Below are 17,894 nucleotides of genomic sequence, written 5' to 3' on the forward strand. Positions count from 1 at the left end.
GCCTTGTTGGTTTTAAAATTTGAAACCTTACATAGCATTCTTTTCCAATTAATCTCAAACGTTTCTCAGCCTAGGTTAATTTTTGTCTTTTAAAGACAGCTTTAAAAAAAAATAAGACATTGGTATTCACAAAAATGTAAAATGTGATGGTCTTCCAAACATTTTGCTGCAGCCTTAGAAAAGGCTGCAGGGAGCACGATAAATACCTAAAAAGTGCCATCAATATATAATTTAAAAGCACAATTTCATTTCCAAACAAATTATGCTTTGAATTCTTTTTTTGCACAAAAAGAATTACTACAAATTTTCTTTGAAAATATCTTCTGTAAATCTCTAAAGTGGTAACTAGTGAAAATGTGCAATATTTTATCACCCCTTGCCCTATTCTACTAAATTGTCATTATAGGTGCCAGGATATTGCAATTGTCTATTTTATTTTGCAATTTATCATGAGATTATTCATATAAAGTCCTAAAAGTTTTTTCCAAAACCTGTGACTAAACCAGAAGCCTAAAATATTTTTGCCCTAGTTCTTTAAAAAATAGGTCCAATACCAGTAAAACAAAACACCTCCCGGTAGGTGTTTAGGATCCCTACAAGCTAAGCTAGCCTCAGAAACAAGCATTTTAATAATACATTTAAGCACATGATTCATACATTTAAATAACTAATTGAAATCTTAAAAGGGTTACCTCTAAAATGCCTTTCTTCTCAAGACACAATCTCTCCCACTACTCTCCTGAAAGTGAGAAGTGGGAGTTCAGTAACTTTACCTACATCCTATTATGGGCTCTGCAACTTCCATTGAAGCATCAGAGTCCTATTCTGCTTTGTAAAAGCAAGAAGACACCTCAAATTCTTAAGCTCATTGTCCAGCAGAGAATTCATCAAGGGATAGTTTACAGTAAGCCTAATGGCATGTAACAGTTTCAATGAGCCAGAGGGACACAATCTGTCCCCTCAATACTTCTAAACAGTGAAGTTTTTATTTTCCTTGACAGTGGCACATTTATTTCTCATGTAGTCTGTCCCATATTTTGCCAGAAATGTAATTCAAACTATCTTCTAATATTTACAGATGATTATTAAGTCAAAACAATAATTCAGCAATGCTTGTTATACTGCTTTGTGTATAATCAAAATTATATTTAAAAAATGAAAAAAAAAAAAAAACAGAATCATATTTTCCCAGGTGACAAAGGTGGAGAAAAGTTTAGTGGGCAATTGGCATCTGATAGAAGTTAAACGATTAAACATATGCCAAATATGTAGACATCTAAGTGTTCTTGCCTGGAGAATCCCAAGTACAGGGGAGCCTGGTGGGCTGCCGTCTATGGGGTCACACAGATTCGGACACGACTGAAGCGACTTAGCAGCAGCAGCAGCAAAGTCACTCATAGATAGGGACTCTTGTTTAAGGAACTCTTCTTGTTTAAGTCCCTTTTGAAAAAAACTTAGGATTTTCATCCAAATTCTTCTGATCCTTTTTTCACATTTTAAAACATCGTCAAACTTGGCTTGACTCTACGGTTTAGCTGAGAGTCACTACTTGGTGGTCTTGGATTTAAATGAGGCTGAGATATGAACAGGAACGATGGGCATGGACCCAACTAGCAGGACCAAAATTTGGACTGTGAAAGAACTACCCATGGTGAAGCAGTTTCCAAATGAAAGGATTAAATTGGGGTGAGCAAAGTTCAAATAAATTTAAATTATCCAGATAAAAAGATCACTACAGGATTATAAATGTTTTATAATTTTCAACAAATGTTTAATCCATCTGAATGAGTTGAATTAGCTCACAAAGAACAGATTACAAGGAAAATGTCATTTCTGATCTTTTGAATATATTCAAAAGTATGTGAAAACCACTAGAGATGCCAAGGGGTAGCTTTTAAAGATAGGAAATGAAATGATGAACGATATACTGACTTGAAAAAAAATAGGTTTTGAAGAAAGAAAAAACTTTCTTCTAGAACATATCTAAATACTGGAAGATGTTACTATTAAAATTTCTATAATCTAAATATTTTAAAACTTGGTAAGTAACTTTGGTAATACAAAGCAAAATCTATGCTTTGAAAAAACGGAGTAAGGATTCAAAAGCTTCTTCTATGGCTTCTCCAAACTTTATGGGTCTATCGAAAAATGGATAAATCAACCCTCAGGATTCGGAATTCAGAAAAATAAAACTTAAAGGGAAAAACATGCAGAAATTTAATACAAAATTCTTCAAAGAATGTGTGTGTGTGTATTTTTTTTCTTTCTTTCCATAGACGTGATTCTGGAATAATCATTATGAATATGATGAGACTTGAACTAGCCCAGGGGGAAGAAGAAAAAATTAATGACTCCGTAAGTAAAATATCACATGTTTAAAGACTTGGTTTAGTCTGTTGTTTCAGAATCCCAGCTGAAGACATCAGTTTTGACTCTGAAGAAAAGTTACCTAGACTTTTGCCACCTAGAGGTGTTCTTTGATTATAATCAAAATGGTTTCTGATCTATCTCTAGTCTTTGTTGATGTTATTTTTAAAAATCACATTATTGCATGGAAAATAAATTGGAAAGAAAGAAAAATAAGAACAAAGTGAAACATGTACCCCTACTGTCTGATATTTAATTCTGTTAAGAAGCCTTATTAATAGAATATTAGAGCTGGAATCAGAAGTTCTGAAGTCAAATACTAGCTGTACCACCTTGCTATTTAGTAGTTGTTCTATTCTAGCCCTGTGTCTTTTTCTCTTTGTACTGGAGTTCTCCAGTATGTACATTGGAGGCTAACACCTCACATATACTTGTGAAAATGAAATATTTGTGTTAGTATTTGGCATATATTTTATATTCAACAAATACTTGCTAAATTGAAATCATCACCATAGGAAAGATGCCAAAATAAAGCTTCCATTGACTTATTTTTAAAAGAAAAGAAATTTTGTAACAAAATAGGGATACTTTGTAGAACTCTAAATCACTAAGAAAAGACAAAGGATAAGGGGGAGAAATGAAAACTGATAAAGTATTGATGAAGAATTCCTGGCAGTCCCAGTGGTTAGCACTCTGCACTTTCACTACTGAGGGGCGGGTTCAATCCCTGGTCAGGGAACTAAGATTTTGGAAAAGGAATGGTACAGCCAAAAAAAAAAGATAAAGTATTGGTGAAATAAAACCATAAATAATTGAAAATCCCAACTTTTCTTCATATTGAGAGGTATGAAGACCCCAAGATGATGAATGAAATGTTGAGCTCCAAAATGGGTAATTTACCTGTGTTTTTGACAGCAAATTTTGGTAACATATTACACTTCATTTTAGCAGCAAAGACTTATAAGCCATTAAGATCGAGGAATGCCGTATCTTTTAAATTAAATGTGACAGATGTCACTCCCCCCCAACAGACACACACACAGATGCCTAACTGTGGCCATTTAAAACAGAGTGCTAATGAACCCACAGTCAAGGGTCCTATCACTACAGGCCACCTTTGTTCTAATTTAGAGAATTGACCTCACTTTTATCTAGTCAGTTTTGTGTGCTATAGGAGTAAAGCATGAAGAAAACAAATTTAATAGGCCAATAACACTCTTTTAAAATGAAAAATAAATAAATAAAAACACCTTAAGTCAAACACCCTTCAAAATTCCCAATGTAGAAAATGCTATCTTTCAAGTTAGACTCAAAAATTAACAACCAAGGGTGGCTCTAGATGGCTCTTTCATCATTCTGAGTTCTTTACATCTATGGGATTCATTTTGGCTGACCAATAATAGCTCTACAAAGCTATATATTCTCAACCAATGTCAGGAATGCAAAATTTTACAGAGAATAAAAGTCCAAAATTTAACCAGGAAGGTAATTTTAGATCTTGTAAATGGACCTTTGCTTCTGGCTAAGGGGAGTGAGCAACTTGTCTGAAATTGAAAAGTGCCAAGCATAAAGGCAAAATGACACTAGTTACTACTTTTTCTAATTATGTAATGAAATCTTTAAACTCAAATGGATCTTAGACTTACCAGCCAAATTCCTGGTAATTAAAAAGGGACTGTAGGCTTAAGATGTTTTGGCCGAAGTAACAAGTCTATTTAGTCACAGTCATTAAAGGTATCCTATCCAAGCCCTCCTGCTAGGATATGCTAACACTCAAAGAATGCTAACTCTCTTTCAGGAGTTTCTTTCTTACCGTTCAGCCCCATGATGATTTGCCTTGAACCAAATGATGGTACACCCGCAATAATAATTCCATCTCAAATCATAACCAAAAAATTAAGACTGAGTGGGAATTAATTTCTTATATTTTCTTGGCATAAAAGATATTTAAAGCTTTGCTGTTTTTTTAAATTCTACTAAACCATTTTTTCAAACAATTTAGCTCGTTCTTGGACTCCTACCAGATAAATTTCAGACTTTATTTGAATAGAAAGCCATCTGAAAGTCATTAATCAATTAGAATATTTAAGGACTTACATCCAAATTCATCTAAGTTGAACTTTAATTCATAAAAAGATGATGTTGTATGTGTACGTATGTGTGTGTGTGCATTGTTTGCAATAAAAAAGATTTCTGTTTTCCATAACTATAATGTAGTTGAGAGTTAGCAGAGTTCTACATTCTGTTGAATATATATGTACTCTCATGTAAGGGGAGAGCGTAAGTAAAAACTCAACTGACTTGACTCTGAAAAGATTTAGGACAGAAACATTACACAAGCATCTTACTCTTTTTGCCAAGAGATATTTTCTACCTTTCTCCAGTTCTTTTCTCTAGTCAGAAAACACTGAGTGGAAAATCTTGATAGCTGTCTAGCAGAAATTAAAGGAAACAGCAGGATCTCTGTACCACCATATCAAAACCACAAAGATACCAAAATAACCTTACCACAGGCTCCAGTTTTAACTCCCTCTGCAAACAAATTTGTTAGAGTCTCATTGTTTGACTTCAACCAAGGTAACCTTGGCCTTCCTAAAATTATGCATAAGATACTTAAATAGAAGAACTGACATTGTGCCATAACTGCAAGTTTAACTAAGATTTCCTACCAAGATACTAGGAAACTCAGTGGCAGTCACATAACCTTTTGTACCAGATGAAAGTGTGTCTTGTAAATTTATTTCCCAGCAAAGTACAGCCCACATCACAAAGTATGGTGGTTAGGGCTAAAATGAAGAACTAAACCCCAAGTTTAGCAGCACACAAGCTGAAATGCAAGCTTTCAGAGCCCACTCAGGGAGCGTATGCAAAGCCTGCAGTGTGCATTGCAAAGGCTGCCTGTCCCATGCCTCGGATATCTGTCCCTTACCTTGTCTTAGGCACTGAGAACCAGGATGCCCATGTTGGAGAGGACCACCACAGTCACCACCTCCTCCTCCTCCACAGTTAGGGGGGAGCATTCCTTGAGAAGGAACTCATTGATCAATTTCAAAGACAGGCTGGGCAAACCAGATTCCAGCTGGAGTTAATCAGTGTCCACACTGCTAAGAGGCTGGGAGAGAAAGGCAGTGAGCAGATGGGATGGTTCTCAGCCTGGCCTCTGTGAATCTCAGGGGATAGGTGGGGAGGGAAGGTGGACTTCCTCTGCCTGCCTGGCACCTCCGACCTGTCTGAGCCTTTATTTAACACTAGGCAGCCTAATGGGTGTTCCTGTACACATGCAGATCTTATTTCCTGGGCAAAGATCTCCCAGAGTTGATCTGGCTTTCCTGGAGAGGGATCCTGGGGAGAGGAAGAAGATGACAAGAGAGATGGTAAAGTTTTGCAAACACTTGACTGTAAGAGGATGAAGATGCAGGGGCTGAGAGGATGAAGATGAAAAGGGTGGTAGGGAGGAAAGGCTTTGATTTCCAAAAAGTTTAACGAGAGAAAAATGGACAACCACTCCCTCTCCCTAACCCCATTACACCATAAGGTAGAAAACAATGTTAACCTCTGCTTTTGTCTCCTCTATGGATGTCTGGGCTAGGCTGTGTGTGTGTGTGTGTTTAGTCGCTCAGTCACGACCGACTCTTGGCGACCCCATGGACTGTAGCCCTCCAGTCTCCTCTGTCTATGAAGATTCTCCAGTCAACAATACTGGAGTGGGTTGCCCTGCCCTCCTGCAAGGGATCTTCCCAACCCAGGGATGGAACCCAGGTCTCCCGCATTGCAGGCGGATGCCTTGCCATCTGATCCCCCAGGAAGTCCCTGGGCTAGGCTAATGGCAGTTTATTCTGCTTATAGAATTTAATCTTGCCAGGATAGTTAATGCTTACAAAGCCAAGCTGGCTCTTCGGCTCCCCAAACAATTCCAGATTCCAAAACCTTGCTCTTTGGATCCAAAAATCTCCCCAAAGGAGGTTGATTCATAGGCTAACCTAGCGTTTGTTTATCCATGTAATAAAAGCTCAACTCTGTCAAATTCATCAATGGGACACAGCATCACCCCAAATCGCGCGTGTCGCATTGTTTCCTCCCATCCCGTCCTCCCCCCCGGACTCAAGTAAAACACTCAGGATCAATCCACTAATACCATCCCCCCTCCGCCCTCCTCTCCTCCATGAGAGACAACGCTGAGCAAGCAGACACGGACCCTTCTGCACGACTGCCTAAGTGTGCATTTTGGATCGTGCTAATTAGAAGTCCCTACTTCGGTAGCTGGTTGGCTGAGCCGCCCCCAGCGGGGGCTTCTCTAGGCGGCGGTCGCTGGGACTCCTCCACAATAGGGATGAGGAACACATGGTTGCTTCCGGGGAGTCAGAGGGTCCCCCACCGCAGTGATCACCCACCCAGCGCCAGAGCCCGTCCCGCAGTCCGCAGCACGCCACCCTTCCCAGCCGCGTCCCCGAGGTTATTTGCCAGGACGCCCCCACCGCCCCCGCCGTCCCCCGGGCTGGGATGCAGAGTGCGCGCACCGCGGCGGCAAGCGGGTGGCGGCGGCGGCGTCTGCGAGCGGGGCCCGCCCGCCTGCTCACCCCACGTCCGGAGCTGGGCTGCTGGCGGCGCTCAGCGGCGCCGGGGCTGCGGGCTGGGCTCGCGCGGCGTCTCGGGGCCGGCCCCCTCCCTGCGCGCGTGCTGCTGCAGCAGCTCTCCGCACCCAAGCAGCCCGGCGGCGGCGGCGGCGGCGGCGGCAGCTCCAGCCGCACGGCCCCTCTTCATACTTCTCTGATGGCTCCTCTCGGTGCTGTTTGGGAAAACGATTTTTACCCCCGCCCCGCTGCCAGAAAACAGATTTCCTACATTTCATCAGTCCACGCAGACCGAGCGGAAGTCAAATGCTTACTTTTTCTGGTGGACAGCAAACGCAGTTGACACTGATTTACCCTTCAAACGGGGAGAGATTGTATTACAAGCCCTTGGCAGCAATTCCGAGGTTGGGGCCAAGCTCCAGCCCCCTCCAGGTCCCCCAAACACTAACCTAAGAGAGAAGGGGGCGGGAGGGGCGGGGGTGTGGGGGGGGCGGGTGGAGATCATATTTAACTCGGGGTTTTTCACAGAGGCAATGGCTTTAGCACAATATTAAAATTGGGTGTTGGAAAAGTTTTGCTTTCCTGGCCAGTGATTTTTGCAGACTCGGAGACATGAGCTTTCCAGTAACTTCGGCCACTCTTCGTTCCAAATTGAACAGTTTGATTTCTTACAATTCCCTTTAAATATCAGATTGTATGAGGCTGTTATTCATGGCGGCTGTTTTTGCTTTACACAAGGAAATACAATTCCACCTTTCCTTCTCTTAGTCTGGGCTCAGCATTACGTTGAATGTCATAGACAATTTTCTCCAACTGTTGTTTATTAGGGCACTATTCTGAGATGAAAAGTCTTCCTGTGAAGCAGACAGACGTGCAACTGTCTGTCTCCTTCACCTCTAGTAGGCATGTGACCTCTTGAACTCAGGGTCCTAATTCCCTCCAGTTACTCCTTTCCGTGGAATGTTGTTGAAAAGGATCACTTTTTGTTGTTGTTATTGTTCATCTGTTCATCAGTTTCACAAGCATCTCCATCCAAGGATGGTATGGCACAGGTATTCTAATCTTGTCTTGGATACCATGTTTAAAACGGTGAAGCTCAGCTGATAAGGGATGTGCCTACAAATGCAGGAGACTCCTGTTTGACTCCTGGGTGGAGAAGATCTCCTGGAGAAGGGATAGATTATCCACTCCAGTGTTCTTGGGCTTCCCTGGTGGCTCAGACGGTAAAGAATCTGCCTGCAATGCGGGAAACCTGGGTTCCATGCCTGGATTGGGAAGATCTCCTGGAGGAGGGCATGGCAACCCACTCCAGTATTCTTGCCTGGAGAACCCCCATGGATTCTACAGTCCATGGCTTCACAGAGAGTCCGACACAACTGAGCGACTAAGCACAATGTACCACCAGCCCACCCCAACCTCCCCCACACCTCACACACACAAAAGAAACTACCCGTGTGTGGACACCAGCCAAGTGATGTGGATAATTTTAGATATAATTGGAAAAATGCATTTTGCACTTATTGTTGCTTTCATCTGGAAATGGTTATTTGCTCTAAAACATCTAGAAACTTAATCAGTTCTTTGGTTGTAGTAGCAGGGCAAATCATGAAGAAGGGGAGAAAACAGATGGAAAAGTTTGGTGAAACTGAACTCTAAGCTTTTTATTTTAGTTCAATTGGGTATTGCCGTTAGCTCCATATTTCTCCTTGGGCGTCCCCATAAAAGGGGGGGTGGGGAAGCCATTCCTCATTTTAAGGAGAAACGGCATCATAAAAAGGCCTACCTTACTGCTTACATATGCCTCAATAAGAACAAAACATACAGAATGGATTACTGATGAATTTGAGTAATCACTGTCAAAATAACATTTTTTCAAAATTTAACCAGATAGATATGAGTGTTCCTAGAGCCCCAACAAAGAACTGTTAGTTTCTAAACCTACAAAATGGAAGTAAAATCAAACATCCTTGACAATTTTTCATGATCAAAATATCACCAGCCAATAAATTAAGTATATCCAAAGCATATAATAAAAGTTTAAAAAGTTTAACACCTAGATTTTCAAAGCTCAGAATCTCTTCTACTATCTATCTAAATTTTCTTGTCACATCATTCAATATTGATATTTTAAAAAGTGAAGTGCAAAGACAATAATTTTGTTGATTAAGGGATTTTGTTAATCCCAACTTGGGACAATCAGGAGTCTTCCAGAAGCACTGGGAGAGGATCATCATTCAAATTACTCCCTTTTATGCCTCTTTCTTCCAGGTATTTTACATTTTAAATTCTCCATTATATCAGATCCTCTGTCCTTTGAGCAAAAGCCAAAAGAAAAATACTAGGAGAAATATGTATTTTCTCTTTTAGTATCTAAGAGTTGATACTGAATACTGAATATTCTTCTGGTGACAAAAGAGAAGTAACAAAAGATTTCTGAAGAGGCAGCAAAATGGATTTTCATTTGATTTTTTCCACTTGATCTTTATTTTGTGTTTTTGAAAATCAAATTTCTACTTATGTATTCCAATCAGTTACTTATAAAAATTTTTCAGAAAACCTTTTTGTCTGAGAATTGTCTTGCCTTGTTCTCGACCTAAACACATTTGTGTTAGGAAATCCTAGTGACTCGATGATAACTTCCCTCATGTGAAGGTCAAGGAAGCTAATGTCTCACCTAATGGAGTGAAAAGTGTCTAAATACATTCTTGAAACATAATGGCATAAGTTGGGATGTAAACTGATACAACCACTATGGAAAACAGTATGGCCTTTTCTTTAAAAAACTAGGAATACATCTACCATATGAACCTGCAATCCCACTACTGGGCATACACACTGAGAAAACCATAATTCTAAAAGACCCATGTGCCCCAATGTTCATCACAGCAATGTTTATAATAGCTAGCACATGGAAGCATCCTAGATGTCCATAGACAGATGAATGGATAAAGAAGTCGTGGTACATTTATACAATGGAATATGACTCAGCCATAAAAAGGAACAAATCTGAGTCAGTTGTAATGAAGGTGGATGAACCTAGAGCCTTTTATACAGAGTGAAGTCAGTCAGAAAAACAACTATCATATATTAACATCTATCTATGGAATCTAGAAAAATGTTACTGATGAACCTAGTAGAGAATGGACTTTGGACACAGAGTGGGAAGGGGAGGGTGGGATGAATAGAGAAAGTAGCATTGACACATATATATTATCATGTTTAAAACAGATTGTTAGCAGGAAGTTGCTAAATAACACTGGGAACATCTGGCACTCTGTGATGATCTAGAGAGATGGGATGAGGGGAGGGAAGGGAGGCTCAGGAGGGGATATATATAAAACTATACTTATACATATCTATACACACAGACACACACATACACCCACACACACATAATTACATATATATATATATATATATATTTAAAATTATGGCTGACTAGCACTGCTGTACAGCAGAAACCAACAAAAAAATTGTAAGGCAATTTTCTACAAATTAAAAAAAAAGTGTTCAGTGAGTGTAAATTATTGTCTAGACAATAAAGACAATCTTAGTTCAGTTCAGTTCAGTAGCTCAGTCATGTCCGACTCTTTGCGACCCCCATGAATCTCAGCACGCCAGGCTTCCCTGTCCATCACCAACTCCCAGAGTTCACTCAGACTCACGTACATCGAGTCAGTGATGCCATCCAGCCATCTCATCCTCTGCCGTCCCCTTCTCCTCCTGCCCCCAATCCCTCCCAGCATCAGAGTCTTTTCCAATGAGTCAACTCTTCACATCAGGTGGCCAAAGTACTGGAGTTTCAGCTTTAGCATCATTCCTTCCAAAGAAATCCCAGGGCTGATCTCCTTTAGGATGGACTGGTTGGATCTCCTTGCAGTCCAAGGGACTCTCAGGAGTCTTCTCCAACACCACAGTTCAAAAGCACCAATTCTTCGGTGTTCAGCTTTCTTCACAGTCCAACTCTCACATCCCATACATGACCACAGGAAAAACCATAGCCTTGACTAGACGGACCTTTGTTGGCAAGTACTGTCTCTGCTTTTCAATATGCTATCTAGGTTGGTCATAACTTTTCTTCCAAGGAGTAAGCGTCTTTTAATTTCATGGCTGCAGTCACCATCTGTAGTGATTTTGGAGCCTCCAAAAATAAAGTCTGACACTGTTTCCACTGTTTCCACATCTATTTCCCATGAAGTGATGGGACCAGATGCCATGATCTTCATTTTCTGAATGTTGAGTTTTAAGCCAACTTTTTCACTCTCCTCTTTCACTTTCATCAGGAGGCTTTTTAGTTCCTCCTCACTTTCTGCCATAAGGGTGGTGTCATCTGCATATCTGAGGTTATTGATATTTCTCCTGGCAATCTTGATTCCAGCTTGAGCTTCTTCCAGCCCAGCGTTTCTCAAGATGTACTCTGCATATAAGTTAAATAAGCAGGGTGACAATATACAGCCTTGACGTACTCCTTTTCCTATTTGGAACCAGTCTGTTGTTCCATGTCCAGTTCTAACTGTTGCTTCCAGACCTGCATACAAATTTCTCAAGAGGCAGATCAGGTGGTCTGGTATTCCCATCTCTTGCAGAATTTTCCACAGTTTATTGTGATCCACACAGTCAAAGGCTTTGGCATAGTCAATAAAACAGAAATAGATGTTTTTCTGGAACTCTCTTGCTTTTTCGATGATCTAGTAGATGTTGGCAATTTGATCTCTGGTTCCTCTGCCTTTTCTAAAACCAGCTTGAACATCTGGAAGTTCACGGTTCATGTATTGCTGAAGCCTGGCTTGGAGAATTTTGAGCATTACTTTACTAGCATGGGAGATGAGTGCAATTGTCTGTAGTTTGAGCACTCTTTGGCATTGCCTAAAGACAATCTAGTTAATAAAACTAAAGACAATCTAGTTAATAATCAAAACTAAAGACAATCTAGTTAATAAGAAAAACTAAAGACAATCTAGTTAATAAAAAAAAAGTCAAACCAAATTTAAAGAAAACAAACTTTTTTTTCCTCTTTAAGTTATCACAGTTTTGGAGACTCTAATATTGAGAATTCCTGGGTTACTATGTGTTTCAGGTGTCTCAACTTTCAATGTTGTCTTGAACAGGAACCATGCCTTTTCTCTAAATGTAAGTATATATACATATGAGTGTATATATACATATATGTTTAAAGTGATCAATACAATTATTTTTTTTTCCTTACTTATAGGCTAACTTCCCCTCACTCCTCAACCCCAACTCCCCACTCATGTAAATAATTACACTCACTTATTCTAAAAAGTGGGAAAAACCTTCAATACATGATGGAGATTACCGAGAATTTTGAAATAAGTTAAATAATGTGGGAAGAGACACTGGATTAAAGTAAAATAAATTTCCAAAGGTGACCAAGACGTTCTTCCATCTCTGAATAGCTTCAAAAGGGCATGTAAAGATGACAAGTGATAGCTTTAGATGTAAGAAAAATGATACAGAAAGCAGCATAAAGACAAGCAATGGTGCTGAAGAAATGTAATAATTAGATGATTCACTAACTTAAAGCAATGTAATAAGTGAAAACATTTATTTATGTTTTATTGAAATAATTTATTAGGGATGCAAAATATATTTTCCTACCTAGCTAGTGTCTTGGCCTGTGATATAGGCCTTCAATTGCTTTACATTGAAATAAAATTTTTCAAATGTCGTAAGACAAAGTGGACTTTATAAGTCCTACTATGAAAATTACAAATACTGTTAGGGATAAAAAGTCAATGCTATTACTTTTCATCATTGTTCATATATAAAACTACAAAGGATAAATTAAATGGGAGAAATTTCTCAGGAAAAGTTTAAGATTTACTATCAGTTTGATATGCAACTTACTCTCAATGGAGAACTTTAAACTTTGTAAGTATAACACAACAGTAGCACAGATATCCGTTCCCTACTGGGCAAAACCCATATTTTTGCAAAATGTGTGTTATGTATGAGCATATGTCTTCTAATTTTTACACAGGGGATAGATTGAAATCATTTCATGAAATATATCATTTATCTTGTCTAGTTTAAAAATATCCTATGCAATATATACAGTTATGTGATTTTCTTGTGTAGGTCAGAGTTGTGTTATTTTTCCAAAATTTGTGTGGTTTGTTTCTTTTATTAAATCTTTTATTAAAATATCATGCTATCCTAATTGAAAGAAGTTTGAATTTAATGTCTAAATGAAATATTTTTATAACTTTGTTTTTTTTTAACACTGCTTTCATCTCCAGCATCTTAAATACCATTAAGCCTTAGAGTAGGCGCTCAATAAATAACTGCTGAATGGACAGATGACCATTATAGAAGAAGCCAATCTATTAGGAGGCTTACTACTTAATTGGTTAGATTTTTATATATTGTTTTGAATTTAGTAGTTTGGAACTGGAATAGAAAAAACTAACGTTAAAATAACAGTATAAATGATGGTTTCATTTCCAAGTTCGAATCATTTCATCTGGTTAAATGCAAGTAGATTTCAGTAAAACAGATGCATGCCTCTGTGCCAGGTTTATAAATGAGGTCAGTCTATGTCACCTGTCACTTCATTAAAAACCAAGGTTGATTTGGACTCAAGGTTTAATCATAACCAATACTATGAGTGAGTAAAAAGTAATAGAAAATATTACTACTTCAGGGGCTTTCAAAAAAAATTTTTTTTTACCATGATCCACAATAAGAAATAAATTATGGAAAAGACATATGAAACCACACTCAGAACACAACCAAAACATGTTTCACAAAACAGTACTTACCTTCCCCAATTAATGCACTCTGATATTTTTCTGTTTGGTTTTAATCTTTTCTGTGCCATTCAGTTGAAAAGAAATGCTGCTGTGGAGCTACTAAATTTATTTCATAACCCACAATTTGAAAAAAAAAAAATGTGACTTAAAAACTAAGCTGAGGAGAAAATCAATCAAAATTGAGGTAGGACATCAATGAACAGATGGTTTCATTATAAAGAACAGAACAGATGTGCATACATATATTCTCAGCAGATGACATGATGTAATGTCCGTCACAATATCCCCAACACTGTACACCTCACACCTCCATGCCTTTGCTCATGCTGACTCGAATGATCTTTACCTTTTACTTTCTCCCTTTGAAGAAATCAGATTTCTTCTTCCATGAAGATCAGCTTAATCATCACCCTCTTTGTGGTTTTCTTGATCTCCCTGGCAGAACGTTGCTGTACCTCTGGGTCCAAGGCTCTGGGATATTTTCTATTTCTTTTATACCTCATTGAGAATGTAGTATTGTGATTGTTTTCTTATGCATCTATCTCCTGTACTAAATTGTAAGTCTCTAGAGAGCAGGAACTCCCTAAGGTTGACGAGGTTCAAGCAGGTTGATGAGACAGAAGGGGGAACTGTGCCCATCAAAAGGGAACTAAATGGAAATCCCTCTGTAAAGATGGCAACAGCTATTAATTTTGCATCATTGTGGATAGACACATTTACATTATAAGTGAAATTTTACTGTCACATTTCTTGGGACTCTACTGCAAGTAGACATTGGTACAGTTATCCATTTGTTTTTAACCCTGATAATTATAAATTTAGGATAAGTTTTCCTCCCCTTATAATGGGGTTACTTGTGTCATTTAAGCTGAAAATATTGTAAGTTAATTTAATATACCTAACCTACCAAATGTCATAGCTTAGCCTAACCTATATTAAACACGCACAGAACAGTTACATTAGCTTATAGTTGGACAAACTCATCTAACACACAGCCTATTTTATAATGCAGTATTGAAAATCTCATGAAATTTATCGATGACTGTGCTAAAAGTGAAAAATAGAATGGTTGCATGGGTACAGGATGGTTGTGATTGTAGCAGCTGTTTACATGGATGGTCACATGACTGATGAGGAGCTGTGGCTGCCCCGCATCATGAGAGAGTAACAGAATATCACCAGCCTGAGAAAAGATAAAAATTCAAAATTTGAAGAATTTGAAACACATTCTACTGAATGTGTTTTGCTTTGGCACCATCTTAAAATCAAAAAATCATAAGTTGAACCATCCAAAGCTGAGGACCATCTGTATTTTGCTGAAAGATGAGAAAACTTGCTGAAACTTCCATTACTGAGACTGTAACTTACACAAACATGGAATCTTTGCTACTGCTGATTTATATGAAACATTTAGAGAAATGAGTCGTAAACTTATCAAAGGGCTTTCCTAGTATCAAAGCGTAGAGTGAGCAACAAGCCAAGAAAATAGTACATCTAAATCGAAGTGAATGAACTGTGCAGGAAAGGGTCAGGGTCACTGGGGCTTCTCTTGGCATTAGGAACTGGTGCCCTCCCGCTGTTACCACCATAGCCACATGGACTCTCGAGCCATTTGCAAAGAGATTTCAGTGACCATTATTCCCACTGAAGCTGCCGAGGAACAGACATACTAATTATGCTAGTAATTGTCACGGCAGTTAAAATAATAACCGAGTCCAGATTTGGAGACAGACAGGTCAGGTTCTAACTTCTTCACTTGCTGAAAACCATAGCAAATTACTTAACCTTTCTATCAATTTCCACATCTGTGAAGTGGAGTTAACAAATAGCCCCTCTCATAGGCATCAGTTAAACATTATATCAGATCAGATCAGATCAGATCAGTCGCTCAGTCCTGTCTGACTCTTTGCGACCCCATGAATCGCAGCACACCAGGCCTCCCTGTCCATCACCAACTCCCAGAGTTCACTCAGACTCACGTCCATCAAGTCAGTGATGCCATCCAGCCATCTCATCCTCTGCCGTCCCCTTCTCCTCTTGCCCCCAATCCCTCCCAGCATCAGAGTCTTTTCCAATGAGTCAACTCTTCACATGAGGTGGCCAAAGTATTGGAGTTTCAGCTTCAGCATCATTCCTTCCAAAGAAATCACAGGGCTGATCTCCTTCAGAATGGACTGGTTGGATCTCCTTGCAGTTCAACGGACTCTCAAGAGTCTTCTCCAACACCACAGTTCAAAAGCATCAATTCTTCGGCGTTCAGCCTTCTTCACAGTCCAACTCTCACATCCATACATGACCATTGGAAAAACCATAGCCTTGACTAGACGAACCTTTGTTGGCAAAGTAATGTCTCTGCTTTTCAATATGCTATCTAGGTTGGTCATAACTTTCCTTCCAAGGAGTAAGCGCCTTTTAATTTCATGGCTGCAGTCACCATCTGTAGTGATTTTGGAGCCCCAAAAAATAAAGTCTGACACTGTTTCCACTGTTTCCCCATCTGTTTCCCATGAAGTGGTGGGACCAGATGCCATGATCTTCGTTTTCTGAATGTTGAGCTTTAAGCCAACTTTTTCACTCTCCACTTTCACTTTCATCAAGAGGCTTTTTAGTTCCTCTTCACTTTCTGCCATAAGGGTGGTGTCATCTGCATATCTGAGGTGACTGGTATTTCTCCCGGTAATCTTGATTCCAGCTTGTGCTTCTTCCAGCCCAGCATTTCTCATGATGTACTCTGCATAGAAGTTAAATAAACAGGGTGACAATATACAGCCTTGACGAACTCCTTTTCCTATTTGGAACCAGTCTGCTGTTCCATGTCCAGTTCTAACTGTTGCTTCCTGACCTGCATACAAATTTCTCAAGAGGCAGATCAGGTGGTCTGGTATTCCCATCTCTTGCAGAATTTTCCACAGTTTATTGTGATCCACACAGTCAAAGGCTTTGGCATAGTCAATAAAGCAGAAATAGATGCTTTTCTGGAACTCTCTTGCTTTTTCCATGATCCAGGAGATGTTGGCAATTGATCTCTGGTTCCTCTGCCTTTTCTAAAACCAGCTTGAACATCAGGAAGTTCACGGTTCACATATTGCTGAAGCCTGGCTTGGAGAATTTTGAGCATTACTTTACTAGCATGTGAGATGAGTGCAATTGTGTGGTAGTTTGAGCATTCTTGAACATTATATAAAATAATAATAATACATGTAAAATAGTTTGGTAGTGGTAGTTGAGTCGCCAAGTCATGTCTGACTCTAGTGACCCCATGGACTACAGCTCCTCTGTCCATGGGATTTCCCAGGCAAGAATAGTGGAATGGGTTGCCATTTCCTCCTGAAGGAGACCTCAAACCTGGGTCTCCTGCAATGCAGCTGTATTCTTTACTGACTGAGCCACCAGGGAAGCCAAAAATATTTAGTTTACTGTCTGACATATTGCAAGTGTGACATTAAGGCTGTGTCCTCAGTCATGTCCATCTCTTTGTGACCCTATGGACTGTAGCCTGTCAGGTCCAGGTTCCTCTGTCCATGGGATTCTTAAGGCAAGATTATTGGAGTAGGTTGCCATTTTCTCTTTCAGGGTATCTTCCCAACCCAGGAATTGAACCTGTGTCTCCTGAATCTCCTGCATTGGCAGGTGGATTCTTTACCACTGAGTCACGTGAGAAGCTCAGAAAAAAAAGCTAGGTATTTTATTATTAATCAAGTAACTAAATCATCTTATTGACTCATTATAAAGAATTCTCTGGGATAAAGAAGTTATCATTAAAAATAGAGAAGATCAGAGAATTTTATGTATCCTTTCTCTGAATATGACATTACATTATACACCCTTTAGAAATCCATATTTTGACATTCATTAATCATCCATTCTTCTATCTCCTCTGTGTATTTTTTCTATATAGATGAAGTTGCAGGATCAGATCATAGGTTAATAGGAAAAATGAGCCATTAAACCACACAGGTAGGAGTCAGATTCATGTCTGAGTTTGACTGGTTTGAAGGTCTGGGTTCATTTCCCTCCTTCCTCCCTTCCTTTTTTCATTTCTTTCTTTCTTCCTTCTATCCTTGTTTTCTTTTCTAGTTCTTTATAAGGAGGGAGAAGAGTCTACACATTAAATGAATTTATGTTCAAATGTTTGAAAGTAATAATAAAATACTCTGAAAAAAAAAGTCAAATCATTTTTTAA

The 17,894-nt window shown here is 39.1% G+C and overlaps 1 protein-coding gene across 11 annotated transcripts in view; it reads right to left on the reverse strand.

The window, feature by feature from the left end:
- The window catches only part of GAS2 (growth arrest specific 2), a 176,214-nt gene that overhangs the window by 137,327 nt on the left and 20,993 nt on the right, over positions 1-17,894 (reverse strand). Inside the window, exons 1-2 of one of the 11 annotated variants that reach the window (XM_044943458.2) lie at positions 6,945-7,132; positions 5,297-5,479 (exon numbers count right to left, since the gene is read on the reverse strand). The exons of 8 other annotated variants lie outside the window; for them this stretch is intronic. The gene's annotated coding sequence lies outside the window, so the exon portion shown is untranslated. Of the gene's footprint in view, positions 1-5,296; positions 5,480-6,944; positions 7,133-7,252; positions 7,387-17,894 lie in introns of those variants that run through there. 2 more of the 11 variants (XM_044943459.2, XM_044943456.2) reach the window with 2 other exon arrangements.

The sequence above is a fragment of the Bubalus bubalis genome, chromosome 5, assembly GCF_019923935.1.
Source record: "Bubalus bubalis isolate 160015118507 breed Murrah chromosome 5, NDDB_SH_1, whole genome shotgun sequence".
Classification (NCBI taxonomy): domain Eukaryota; kingdom Metazoa; phylum Chordata; class Mammalia; order Artiodactyla; family Bovidae; genus Bubalus; species Bubalus bubalis.